This window comes from Cetorhinus maximus, chromosome 6 (assembly GCF_964194155.1).
Source record: "Cetorhinus maximus chromosome 6, sCetMax3.hap1.1, whole genome shotgun sequence".
Taxonomy (NCBI): domain Eukaryota; kingdom Metazoa; phylum Chordata; class Chondrichthyes; order Lamniformes; family Cetorhinidae; genus Cetorhinus; species Cetorhinus maximus.
This window is the reverse complement of record NC_135884.1, coordinates 94,064,945-94,078,848: the sequence shown is the minus strand read 5'-3', so window position 1 is coordinate 94,078,848 and position 13,904 is coordinate 94,064,945. Positions and strand designations below refer to the sequence as shown.

Below are 13,904 nucleotides of genomic sequence, written 5' to 3'. Positions count from 1 at the left end.
TTCAGCGGCGAACAGGTGGTAAGTGCGAAGAGCTTGGATTTTTCTGGCCAAAAGTTGGGGGTCGATCTGTACATGGGATGTGGGCATCGCTGGCTGGGCCAGTGTTTATTGCCCATTCCTAATCACCCTTCAGAAGGTGGTGGTGAGCTGCCTTCTTGAACTGCTGCACTCCATGTGGTGTAGGTACACCCACAGCACTGTTAGGGAGGGAGTTCCAGGATTTTGACCCAGTGACAGTGAAGGAATGGCAATATATTTCCAAGTTAGGATGGTGAGTGACTTGGAGGGGAACTTTCAGGTGACAGTGTTCCCATGTGTCTGCTGCCCTTGTCCTTCTAGGGGGTAGTGGTCGTGGGTTTGGAAGGTGCTGTCTAAGGTGCCTTGGTGAGTTCCTGCAGTGTACCTTATAGACGGTACACACTGCTGCCACTGTGAGGGAGTGAATGTTTGTGGATGGGGTGCCAATCAAGCGGGCTGCTTTGTCCTGGATAGTGTCAAGCTTCCTGAGTGTTGTTGGAACTGTACTCATCCAGGCAAGTGGAGAGTATTCCATCACGCTTCTGACTTGTGTCTTTTAGATGGTGGACAGGCTTTGGGGAGTCAGGAGGTGAGTTACGAGCCGCAGGATTCCTAGTCTCTGACCTGCTCTTGTAACCACAGTATTTATATGGCTAGTCCAGTTCAGCTTCTGGTCAATGGTAACCTCCAGGATGTTGATAGTCGCGGATTCAGAAATGGTAATGCCTTTGAATGTCAAGGAGCGATGGTTAGATTCTCTCTTGTTGGAGATGGTCAATGCCTGGCACTTGTGTGATGTGAATGTTACTTGTCACATATTAGCCCAAGTCTGGATATTGTGCAGGTCTCGTTGCATTTGGACATGGACTACTTCAGTATCGGAGGAGTCACAAATGGTGACTGCACATCCACACTTCTGACCTTATGGTGGACAGATGTTCATTGATGAAGCAGCTGAAGATGGTTGGGCTAGAACACTACCTTGAGAAACTCCTACAGTGATGTCCTGGAACTGAGATGACTGACCTCCAACAACCACAACCATCTTCCTTTGTGTTAGGTATGACTCCAACCAGCAGAGAGTTTTCTCCCTAATTCCCATTGACCCCAGTTTTTCTAGGGTTCCTTGTTGCCACTATCAGTCAAATGCTGCCTTGATGTAAATGGCAGTCACCCTCAACTCACCTCAAATGAATGATTTTTTTGGCCAAAAGTCAGGGGCTGGTTTTTACATGAGATCAACCATTACTCAGCCTATATGGTAATGCAAACAAATGTAAAGTACCTTTCTTTTCTAAGTACAGTAAGTGATGCACACAATCCATAAATGATGTCAATATCTAAAGATATGTGGGGGTCTCCGCAGACCAAACATTCAGCACTTCCAAATATGCAGAGCAGCAAAGACAACAGAAACAGAACGTTATATTCTATTGTTATGGTTATGTACTTGAAGTCTGTAGAGTGCTCTGGTTTGACAGAACCTTGAGCAGTGTATCCAGTTCCGATCAGCAAGACACAAGGGAAATATTTAAATACTGGAGGTAGCCAAAAGGATGGTCCCCAAGTGTTAAGCATTGAGTTAGAAGGAAAAGGGAAAATTGGGCTTTTCATCCTGGAAAGAAGGTGCCAAAGATGGGATTTTATAGAGGTGTTCAAGGGATGTGAAAGATAAACCTGAAATTTTAATTAAATATATAATTAATTTCAAAAGTACAAAATGGGATACAGATTTAAGCATGTAAAGATGAGGAATTTCTTCACTAAGTGATCATAGTTATGGAATAAACCTCAAAGAAATGTAAGGTTAAAAACCCTGGAATCTTTTCCATAATGCATCTCAAACATTGCTCGACTCAGCCCAAACCTCAGCTCAGCTGCTGCTGAAACCCTCAGCTATTCCGTCAGTATCTTTAGATTTGGATATTCCCACACACTCCTGAGCCAGCTTCCCATGTTCTAGCCTTCGCAAACCTGAACTCATCCAAAACCCTGCTGCCCGTGTCCTAACACATATCAAATCCCATTCACCATCACCCCTGTACTTGCTGACCTACAATAGTTTCCGGTTAAGCAACGCCTTGATTTTAAGATTCCCTTGGTGGTTTTCAAATCCCACACCCCTCCCTCTCTCTCTGATCTTCTCCATTTCTATAACCCTCGGGAATATCTGTGTTCCTTCATTTTAGGTCTCCAACACTACAAATTTAAAAAAACTCTCCACCAGTGGTGTTTATGCCTTCAGCTGCATGGGCTCCAGCCTCTCAAATTCCCTTTCTAACCCACTCTGACTCTCTACTCTGTTTTCCTCCTTTACGACACTCCTTTAAACCTGGTCAAGCTTTTAGTCACCTTCCCCAATTGATGATGCCTCTGTGAAGCACCTTGGGACATTTTACTTTTTTTTTAAAAACATGTTATATAAATATAAGTTGGTGTTCTAAGAAACAACTGGATGCAAAAACTAAGATAAGCCAAATGGCATTCCTGATCCAGAACTGTCCTGTAATTCAACTACTCTCTCAGGAATCCACAGTTCAGTGAGGAAAAAATGTTTGCTTCTAATTTTTAACCTTGCTCAAGTTTTATGAAAATTGTATGCATGTCTGCTGTGCTTACTATTCAAAACTTTCTTACTGCAAACCATTATACATATAAGGCACCCTAATAATGCTCATTTTATAAAATGTTATTTCTCCGCAATCTTCTGATCTGTCTGCAATATTTTAGCTTGGTGCCGGAAAGCAAGTCACTTGCTCACTGTGTGCAATGTCACTCTTCAACCGGAGACAGAAGAATTTATATAACGAGATATCCATTCTTAACAGTTACCCTTCTTTCTGTCTGTGGCAAAACCGTTAGCTTCAACTTCTAGCCGGGACAACAGAAGATTAGAAACTCAAAGAATTAAGAATCGTGTTAGAAGATTAGGGCAAGTGGAGCGTGTTACAGAATGAGATCAGTGAGCTAATAGTGACCTAATACAGTTAAAAGTAATTATGGAAAGTGAGCAGAAAATATCAAAGGTATAAATGTTCAACTCAAGAAGAGCTAATTCCAATAATATACGTGCCAAGCACAGGGAGATTGGAAAGGACGAATGCAGGGTAAAGCGGGATTGAAGCAACGGAAAACATTCAAGGAAGAGATAGTTCAGGTGCAAACTAGGCATATTCCTGTTAAGGTAAAAGATAGAAAATCCAAAGTCAAGAGCCATCGATGAAAATGGGAATAAAAGTTAAAATAGAATAGGAAAAAGGTTGACAAATATGGAGAGCAAAATTCAGTTAATAACCAGGAAGATTATGGAAAGTAAAGAAAGGAATTGAAAATTTTAATACTGGATGGTTGGGGAGAAAGACAAAGTGAGGTAATGAGAAATGATTAGCAGCAACATAAAATTGAAGCCAAGGTCTAGTCCGTCTTGATCTGTCCCGCTCTCGCTCACTGCCATATTGGCATCACACCCGACTCCCACCCTTCGCCTTGTGGGTGGTGGGCCCAGAAGGCAGTTCCACGAAGCCATTTCGGGTTGAGCCCGGCCGGGTTACGTGGGTGGCCCGGCCACCAGGTGCTTGCCAGCGAACACCATCCCCAGGCTTGGCTCCAGGTGTAGGTCCTGGTATCCCTGTTCCGGGCGAGATTCCCTGTGTTATTTCTAGAACCATCATGGAGGTCTTTGGTGAATCGCTTTTTGTCAAGAACCTCACCTTAGACTTGTTCGCTGAGGAATACCTTACCAGGAGTTCTAGCCTCCAGCTGACATAGCTCCAAGGTTCATTGGATCACACAAGCCCCCCCACCACAACAAGGTTACAATCCTCGGAGGGTGTTCAAGCACAAGAATGCTCATAAACGTACCTGTGGCACCAGAGCACCTTGGCTTGAAGGTCGATGATCGACTTCATAGTTATGTCATTGGACTTAAGACCGTATGTTCTGGACACTCGGGTGGAAGAGGGGCAGAGCTATCAACTGATCACCATTTGGTGGTGAGTTGAATTCGGCGGGCCGACAGTCATGGGAGGCCCAAATGTGCTGTGAGGGTAATCTGGGAACGTCTGGTAGACGTATCCATGCAAAACGATTTCAATTCCCACCTCCGGAAGAATTTCTCTTGTATCCAGGGTGAAGTCAAGGACATTGAGTCTGAATGGACCATGTTCAGGTCCTCAATTGCTGAGGTGGCCACGAAAAGTTGTGCCTGCCCTGGCAGCAACCCTATAGAACCCACTGGTGGGCACCAGTGGGGAGGGAGGCTGTCAACTCGAAAAAGGAGGCCTTCTAGGCAATGCTCGCAGCCAGGAAGGCTACAGCAGCAGCAGTCACTGAAGCGAAAGCTCGGGCTTGGGAGGAGTTTGGAGAGGTGATGGAGACTGACAATCAGATGGCGTCAAAGTTGTTCTGGCAAACCATACAGCATCTTAGGAGGGGTCGGCGGGATGTCGCCCAAGCTGTTCTCAGCAAGGGTGGGGAAACGCTGACCAAATTGGAGAGATCGTCAAGAGGTGGAGGAGCATTTCGAGGAAGTCCTCAACCCAGTGGGCACGTCGTCCTTCCAGGAGGCAGCGCCAGAAACCCCCCAGTGAGATCAGATCTATCACTGTTGCTGAAGTCGCTGTGGTGGTCAAGGGCCTCCGTGGCGGTAAGGCAGCAGGGGTGGTCAAGATTCATCCAAAGATGTTGAAGGTGCTGGACAATGTTGGGGTGTCATGGTTAACTCTTCAATGTTGCATGGAAGGCGGGGACAGTACCACTGAATTGGCAAACTGGAGCGGTGGCCCCCATCTTTAAGAAAGGGGACCAGAGGATGTGATCCAATTACAGAGGGATCGCACTCTTCAGCCTTCCCGGGAAAGCCTATGCCAGAGTGCTGGCGAAGAGACTTCATCCGTTAGTTGTCCCATAAATTCAGGAGGAACAATGCGGATTCTGCCCTGGCCATGGAACAATGGGCAAGCTCTGTGCCCTCTCTGGATATTTGAGGGTTCATGGGAGTTTGCTAATCCGGTCTACCTCCGTTTTGTAGACCGGGGAAAGGAATGCGACCGTGTTCCTCGGGGTATTTTGTGGGAGGTGCTATGGGAATATGGGGTGCTGGTGCCGCTTCTGCGTGCTATCAGGTCCCTCTATTCACGGAACAAGAGCTGTGTCTGCATTCTCAGCATTAAGCCAAATTCGTTCAAGGGTGTCTTGTCTCCACTACTGTTCGTGATTTTCATCAAGGATATCAAGGGCGCAGCTGAGGTACAGAGAGTATTCAGTTTGGGGGCTTGAGGATGGCATCTCTGCTGTTTGCAGATGATGTTGCGCTTCTTGCCTCATCCGACTGTGATCTCCAGTGCACACTTAAACGTTTCGCTGCCGATTGTGACGTAGCTGGGATGCGGATCAGCACCTCCAACTCAGAAGTCATGGTTCTCTCCCATAAAAGAGCAGGTTGCTCTGTCCAGGTGAGGGGGGGGGTGGGGGGGTGGAAACAGCTTTCCTTAGTGGAGGAGCTCAAGTATCTCGGGATCTTGTTCGCGGGTGATGGTGGGTGGAGTGTGCGATTGACCAGCGGATCGGTGCGATGGCTGCAGTTCTGCGGGTGCTCTCCTGGTCTGTGGTGGTGAAGTGGGAGCTAAGTTCTAGGAATAAGCTCTCGGTTTACTGGTTGATCTACATCCCATCCTCATCTATGGTCATGAACTGTGGGTAATGACCGAAAGGATAAGATTGCGGATACAACCGGCGGAGATGAGGTTTCTCCACAGGGTTGGACAATCTGGGAGAGCCTCGGAGTAGAAACGCTGCTCCTCTGGATCGAGAGGGACCAGTTGAGGTGGTTCCGGTATCTGATAAGGATGCCCAGGTAGGCTCCTGCTGGAACTGTACCAGGCGCGGCCCACTGGGCGGAGACCTCGAGGCCGACCCAGAGTATGCTGGAGGGATTACATCTCTCAGCTGGCCTGGGAATCTCGTAGGAGCTGGAATCTGTGGCTGTGGAAAGGGAAGTCTGGTCAGCCCCGCTTAGCTTGCTGCCACCACACCCTCACCAGGAGATGTGGTGTGAAAATGGATGGATGGATTAAATTGAAGCCTAAAACATCTTAAACCTAAAATGTGTAAGCAGTTAGCTAAGGAAAAAGTTGGGGCCCATTAAGGACCTGACAGGGGATCTTTTTGTAGAGGCGAGTATATTCACAAAGGAAGAAGATGATCTGAAGGTTTAAAGTAACAGATGAAAAAAGTTATGGACAGAACAGAAATAGAGAATACACACTAAAAAGATTAACATGATCTAAAGTTGATGTGAGCCGATTCAGACAGAATGCATCCTAGGTTGTTTGAAATAGTAAAGATAGAAATATCAGAGGCATTCGTAACAACCTTTCAACCCTTATTAGATGCAGGAGTAGTGCCAAAGGACTGGAGGGTTGCTAATGTAATACCAATTTTCAAGAAATGGAATTGGGATAAACCAGGAAACTACAGGCCGGTCAGTCGAACATAAGTGTGAAGTTATTGGAAACCACTAACAGAGGCAGAATAAATTTTCCTTTGGAAAGGAATGGTTTAGTCAAGGAAAGCCAGCATAGGCTTATTCAGACACAATTTGTCTTTTAACATCATGACTGAATTCTTTGATGAGATAACAGAGAATGTTTTTTTTATTCATTCATTCATGGGATGTGGGTGTCACTGGCTAGACCAGCTTTTACCCCCCATCCCTAGTTGCCCTTGAGGAGGTGGTGATGATGAGCTGCCTTCTTGAACCGCTGCAGTCCATGTGGTGTGGGTACACCCACAATGCTGTTAGGGTGGGAGTTCCAGGATTTTAACCCAGTGATAGTGAAGGAACAGCAATACATTTCTAAGTCAGGATGGTGAGTGGCTTGGAGGGGAACTTCCAGGTGGTGCTTTTCCCATGTGTCTACTTCCCTTGGCTTTCTGGATTGTAGTCATGGGTTTGGAAAGTGTTGTCTAAAGAGCCCTGGTGTGTTCCTGCAGTGCTGCTTCTTCTTAGGCAGTCCTTCGGGGTCAAGGATGACTTGCTTCCACACTAAAATCGAGTTCTCAGGTGACTGAAGAGTCCAATGCGCGATCTACAGTCTCTGACACAGGTGGGGCAGATGGTGGTCGGGGGAACTGGCGGGTGGAGTGCCCAGGTTGCCACGTGCTCCTTTCACTGTCAAAGCTTGGCTTCAGCTAGCCCTTAGCGATGAGATTCTAGAGGCTCAGCTCCTTCGTGGATGCTTTCCCTCCACTTCGGGGGGTCTTGGGCCAGGGATTGGCCAGGGATTCCCAGATGTCGGTGGGGATGTTGCACTTTTTCTAAGGAAGATTTGAGGATGTCCTTGAAACTTTTCCTCGACCCTCCTGGGGCTTGCTTGCCATATCGAAGGTTCAAGTAGAGCGCTTATTTCAGGAATCTCATGTCAGGCATGCGAATGATGTGGCCCGCGCAGCAGAGCTGATCGAGTGTGGTCAATGCTTCAATGCTAAGGATGTTGGCCTGAGCGCGAACACTGATGTTCATGTGCCTATCCTGTCAATGGGCTTACAGGATCTTGTGGAAGTCGCGCTGGTGGTACTTCTCCAGGGTTTTTAGCTGCCTCCTATATATAGTCCACGTCTCTGAGCCATATAGGAGGCTGGGTATCACTACTGCTCTGTAGACCATGAGTTTAGTGCCGGCTTTCAGCTCTTGGTCTTCAAACACTCATGGGGCCAGAGGCTGTGCTGGCACTCTGAAGGGGGTGTTGAACCTCATTGTCAATGTCTGCCCTTGTTGGCGGTAGGCTTCCAAGGTATGGAAAGTGGTCTATGTTGTCCAAGGCCTGTTGTGGATTTTGCTAATCTGTGGGGGGGCCGGCGGCAGTGCAGCATAGAGGGGGCTGGTTGGTGCAGGACCTTTTTTTTATGGATGTTTAGTGTAAGACCCATTGCTCTCATACACCTTGGTGAAAGTGTTGACGATGGCTTGGAGCTCAGCCATCGAATGTGTGCAGACACAAGCATCAGCTGCATACTGTAGTTATATAACAGAGAGCAGGACAACCTTGGATCTGGCCTTCAGGAGACAGAGGTTGAACAGGTTCCCGCTTGTTCTATAGTTTAACTCCACTCCAGTGGGTAGCTTGTAAGGACAGGGGGGCATGCTGGTGTTGAGATGGAGCATTGTGGTAAGGAAAATCGAGAAGAGCTTCGGTGCGATGACACAGCCTTGCTTGACCCTGGTCTGATTGTGGATTCGGTCTATGGTGGATAGGTCGGTCAGGATCACGGCTTGCACGTCATCGTGGAGCAGACGGAGAATGGTGACAAACTTTTGGGTGCAGCCGAAACAAAGAAGGATGCTCCACAATCCTTCACGGTTAACATTGTTGAAGGCCTTTGTGAGGTCAAAAGCGGCCATGTACAAGGATTGGTGCTATTTCCTGTATTTCTCTTGCAGTTGCAGGTGAAGATCATATCTGTTGTGCCCCTGAGTAGGTGGATTCCGCGTTTTCACTCTGGGAAGAGCTCTTCAGCCACAGGGAGGCAGAGATTGAGGAGGATTCATGTGATGACCTTCCCTGTGGCTGACAGCAGGGAGATTCCTCAATAGTTACCGCAGTCGGACTTGTCGCCTTTCTTGAGGATAGTCACGATTACGGCCTGCGGTGCATCTTGTGGATGGTACACACTGCTGCCATTGTGCATCGGTGATGAAGGGAGTGAACGTTTGTGGATATGGGGTGCCAATCAAGCAGGCTACTTTGTTCTGGATGATGTCAAGCTTCGAGTGTTGTTGGAGCTGCACTCATCCAGGCAAGTGGAGAGTATTCCATCACACTCCTGACTTGTGCCTTGAAGATGGAAGACAGAGTTTGGGGGAATCAGGAGGTGAGTTACGAGCCGCAGGATTGCTAGTCTCTGACCTGGTCTTGTAGCTACAGTATTTATATGGCTAGTCCAGTTCAGTTTCTGGTCAATGGTAACCCCCTGGATGTTGATAGCGGGAGATTCAGTGATAGTAATGTCATTGAATGTCAAGGGGAAATGGTTAAACTCTCTTTTGTTGGAGATGGCACTTGTGTAGTGTGAATGTTACTTGCCATTTGTCAGCCCAAGTATGGATATTGTCCAGGTCACGTTGCATTTGAACATGCTTCAGAATCTGAGGAATAGCGTATGGTGCTGAACACTGTGCAATCATCAGCGAACATCCCCACTTCTGACCTTATGATGGAAGGAAGGTCATTGATTAAGCAGCTGAAGATGATTGGGCCCAGGGCACCACCCTGAGAAACTCCTGCAGTGGTGTCCTGGAGCCGAGATGACTGACCTCCAACAACCACAACCATCTTCCTTTGTGCTAGGTATGACTCCAGCCAATGGAGAGTTTTCCCCCTGATTCCCATTGACTGCAGTTTTGCTAGGGCTCCTTGATGCCACTCTCGGTCAAATGCGGCCTTGATGTCAAGGGCAGTCACTTTCACCTCGGGAGTTCAGCTCTTATGTCCATGTTTGAACCAAGGCTGAAATGAAGTCAGGTGCTGAGTGGCCCTGGAGGAACACAAACTGGGCATCAGTGAGCAGATTATTGCTAAGCAAGTGCTGCTTGATAGCACTGTTGATGACTCCTTCCATTACTTTAATGATAATCGAGAGTAGACTGATGGGGCGGTAATTGACCGGGTTGGATTTGTCCTGCTTTTTTGTGTACAGGGCATACCTGGGCAATTTTCCGCATAGCCGGGTAGATGCCAGTGTTGTAGCTGTACTGGAACAGATGGGCCAGGGGCACGGCAAGTTCTGGAGCAGAGGTCTTCAGTACTATTGCCGGGAAATTGCCAGAGCCCACACACTAGAACCAGGGGACATAGATTCAAGATAAGTGGCAGAAGGTGTAGGGGGGACATGAGGAAGAACTTTTTTACGCAGAGGTTAGTGGGTGTCTGGAATTCGCTGCCCAAGTTGGTGGTAGAGGCAGAAACCTTAAATTCTTTTAAAAAGTACCTGGATCTGCACCTAAAGTGCTGTAAACTGCAGGGCTATGGGCTGGGTGCAGGAAGGTGGGATTAGAAAGGGCACCTTGGTGTCCTCAGGCTGGCATGGACAAGAAGGGCTGAATGGCCTCCTTCTGTGCTGTAACTTTTCTATGGTTCTATGGTTCTATAGCCTTTGCACTATCCAGTGCCTTCAGCCGTTTCTTGATATTATGTAGAGTGAATTGAATTGGCTGAAGGCTGGCATCTGTGATGCTGGGGGCCTCCAGAGGAGGCCAAAATGGATCATCTGCTCAGCACTTCTGGCTGAAGATTGTAGCAAATGCTTCAGCCTTATCTTCTGCACTGATGTGCTGGGCTCCCCCATCATTGAGGATGGGGATATTTGTGGAGCCTCGTCCTCCTCCTCCAGCGAGTTGTTTAATTATCCACTACCATTCACAACTGGATGTGGCAGGACTGCAGAGCTTAGGTCTGATCCATTGGTTGTGGGATCTCTTAACTCTGTCTATCACTTTCTGCTTATGCTGTTTGGCCCGCAAGCAGTCCTATGTTATAGCTTCACCAGGTTGACACCTCATTTTTAGGTATGCCTGGTGCTGCTCCCAGCATGCCCTCCTGCACTCTTCATTAATTTCCTGGCTTGGAGGTAATGGTAGCGTGGGGGATACGTTGTACCATGAGGTTACAGATTGTGGTCAAGAACCTGCCCCTGATGGCCCACAGCACCTCATGGTTGCCCAGTCTTTAGATGCTATACCCGTTTGAAATCTATCCTATTTAGCACAGTGGTAGTGTCACACAAAACAATGGAGAGTATCCTCAATGTGAAGATGAGACTTTGTCTCCACAAGGACTATGCAGTGATCACTCCAACCAATACTGTCATGGACAGCTGTATCTGTAGCAGGCAGGTTGGTGAGGATGAGGTCAAGTGTGTTTTTCCCTCAACACCTGCTTCAGACCCAGCCTAGCAACTACGTCCTTTAGGACTCGGCCAATTTGGTGCTACCATGCCACTCTTGGTGATGGACATTGAAGTCCCCCACCCAGAGTACATTTGGTGTCCTTGCCACCCTCTGTACTTCCTCCAAGTGGTGTTCAAAATGGAGGCTCATCAGCTAAGGGGGAAGAGTACGTGGTAATCAGCAGGAGGTTTCCTTGCCCATGTTTGGCCTAATGCCATGAGACGTCATGGGGCCTGGACTTGAAGTTGAGGGATCCCAGAGCAACTCCCTCCTGATTGTTCGCCACTGTGCCGCCACTCTGCTGGATCTGTCCTGCTGGTGGGACAGGACATACCCAGGGATGGTGATTGTGGTGTCTGGGACATTATCCGTAATGTCTGATATTATCGCCACCTCTCCGCCCCCTCCTATTCCCCCTTCTCTCCCCCGCCCCTCCCCACCCCTCCCCTCCCACTTGGAGGAAGCATGTTGTTCGACTAGTCTGTGAGACAGCTCTCCCAATTTTGGCACAAACCAGATGTTAGTAAGGACGACTTTGGAGGGTCAACAGGGCTGAGTTTGTTGGGGGACTTGTCCGGTTTCATTCCTTTTTGTTGACTTTTTAGCGATTTGTTACAACTGAGTGGCCATTTCAGAAGGCACTTAAGAATCAACCACATTGCTGTGAATGCGGAGTCACACGTAGGCCATATCAGGTAAGGATGGCAGATTTCCTTCCCTAAAGGACATTAGTGAACCAGACCTTTAACTTTCAGACTTTTAATTGCAGATTTTTATTGAATTCAAATCTACCATCTGCAGTGGTGGGATTAGGCCCCAGGTCCCCAGAGCATTACCCTGGTCCTGGATTTCTGGTCTGCTGACAATACCACTACACCACCGCCTTCCCTAGGCTGATCAAGGTATTGGAGTACCATAAATGTTGTATAAGAGTTTTGGAAGGCATTCGACAAAGTGCCAAAAAGGAGATTGATTTAAGAAGTAAGCCCATGGAATTCAGCGGAAAGTGGTGGTACAGATACAAAATTGGCTCAGTAACAAGAAGCAGAAGGTATGATGGATGAATGTTTCACAGACTGGAATGGGGTTTGCAGTGGTATTCCCTACAGATTAATAGTAAGTCCATCAAGTTTTGTCCCCAATTTTTGTAGATAGCTTAGTGTAGGGAACAAAATTCTAAAGTTTGCAGCTGATATGAAATTTGGCACAGTAGTAGATAGTGATAAGAACTGTTCATAGGCATCAAGATTGCACAGACAGGATGGTGTAACAGGCAGACATGACGTCTGATGGAGTTTATGCAAAGGAGTGTGAAGTGATATATTTTGAGAGGACTAAATGGAAAAATATAATGAATGTTATGACTTTGAAAAATGTAGATGAGGAGAGGGACCTTGGTGTCCATTTACACCAATTCTTAAAAAGATGGCAGGGCAAGTTAATAAGGTGGTTAAAAAAACGTTATGGGTTACTTGGGTTTATAAATAGAGAAATGGAGCATAAAAGCAAAAAAATCATGCTGGAATTTCATAAATCACTGGTAAGACATCGGCTGGAGTATTGTGGATGATTCTGGGTCCCATATTTCAGGAATGATTAAAGATCTTAGAGGAGGTATGCAAGAGGTGTATTAGGGTGTTAATCAGGAATAAGGGACTTCTGTTGGGGCACTGAAGTTGTAAAAATTAGGAATAAAGTTAAAAGGTGGCCTAATGGAGGTTTTCAAGATGAGAAAACAGGTTATTCCCTCTGATAAGTGGGTCACTAACTATAGGTCAGATTAAAAATTATTGGTACAGGATCTAAAGGGATATGAGGAGAATTTTTTCACTCAGTTCTTGGAATTTGGAATACTCTACCTGAAAAGGTGGGGGAAGCCAATTGCATATTAGTTTTAAAAGAAAATTGGGCAGATATTCGAGGATGAAGAACTAACAGGATATGGAAAAAAGATGGGGATGTGGGACTAAGCACAACTGCTTTTTTAAGGGATCAGTACAGATACAACAGACTGAATGGCCGAAGTCAACGCTGTCATTTCTATGATTTGTTATGTTCAACATCCCAAATTATAATGTATCAGAAAAAGTTACTTAAAATTACGTATTTTGAAAGGAAATTAATTTTAAAAATTATACAGTTTCAATAAAGCTAGGCTCTCCAAAGATTTCACATTTGTTCAATTATCTGCTCTCTATCTGCCTGTCCAGAAGACTTTTGGTGAACCTGATTGCAGGCCTCAAAATGTAAAATAATCTCTCATTCTCCCTTAAGTGTCAAGAAACTCTGGATTCTGGACGTCTTCAATGCAGGATGCCAGTTAACTTCCAAGTCTCCTATGTTACAAATGCATTCAAAAATTATTTCTTTACTAAACTACATTGATAATATGGGCACAATTGGTCAATTAATTCGTGCACAATTAATATTATGCATGATCAACAATCTCATGGTTTGTAAGCTTATTTGATGAGTTGAGCCAAGTAAATAAGGCCAATTTGAGGTTCGATCCCCAAACTGAGCTGTTCTCGGTCAGGGGTGCAGTAATGATGCTATCTTGCTCTGCCTCAGGATCCAGTTTGCTATGATAAACTTATCCCTCCCCCCGCCCCCACCAGTAATGAAATTGCCTGCTGGCATTTTCAGCATTTGCATGAACAGCCACCATATCGGCAGGGCTGGGGCGGGTGGAGAGATACTGCAGGGCAAAGAGCACCTTTGCAGCAGGACAAAACACATTCAAAAGAGGCTGAGAAATACTTTCAAAACAGGAAGTCAGATTCAAACCATCAAGTTTTATTTCACATACTTCATGAAAAGTCATTCTGTACTGTTGTTTTAATATGCATTGCTTCAAACAGGTAACAAAGAAGAGCTTCACTAAAATCTGAGAAAATTAGTGTGACTGCTCACACAAAGTTCCATGTTATCTCAATTACCT

General features: G+C 46.4%; 1 protein-coding gene across 4 annotated transcripts in view; it reads right to left on the bottom strand.

Moving 5' to 3' along the window:
- The window catches only part of mbtps1 (membrane-bound transcription factor peptidase, site 1), a 152,384-nt gene that overhangs the window by 45,430 nt on the left and 93,050 nt on the right, over positions 1-13,904 (bottom strand). The gene's annotated exons all lie outside the window — the stretch shown is intronic.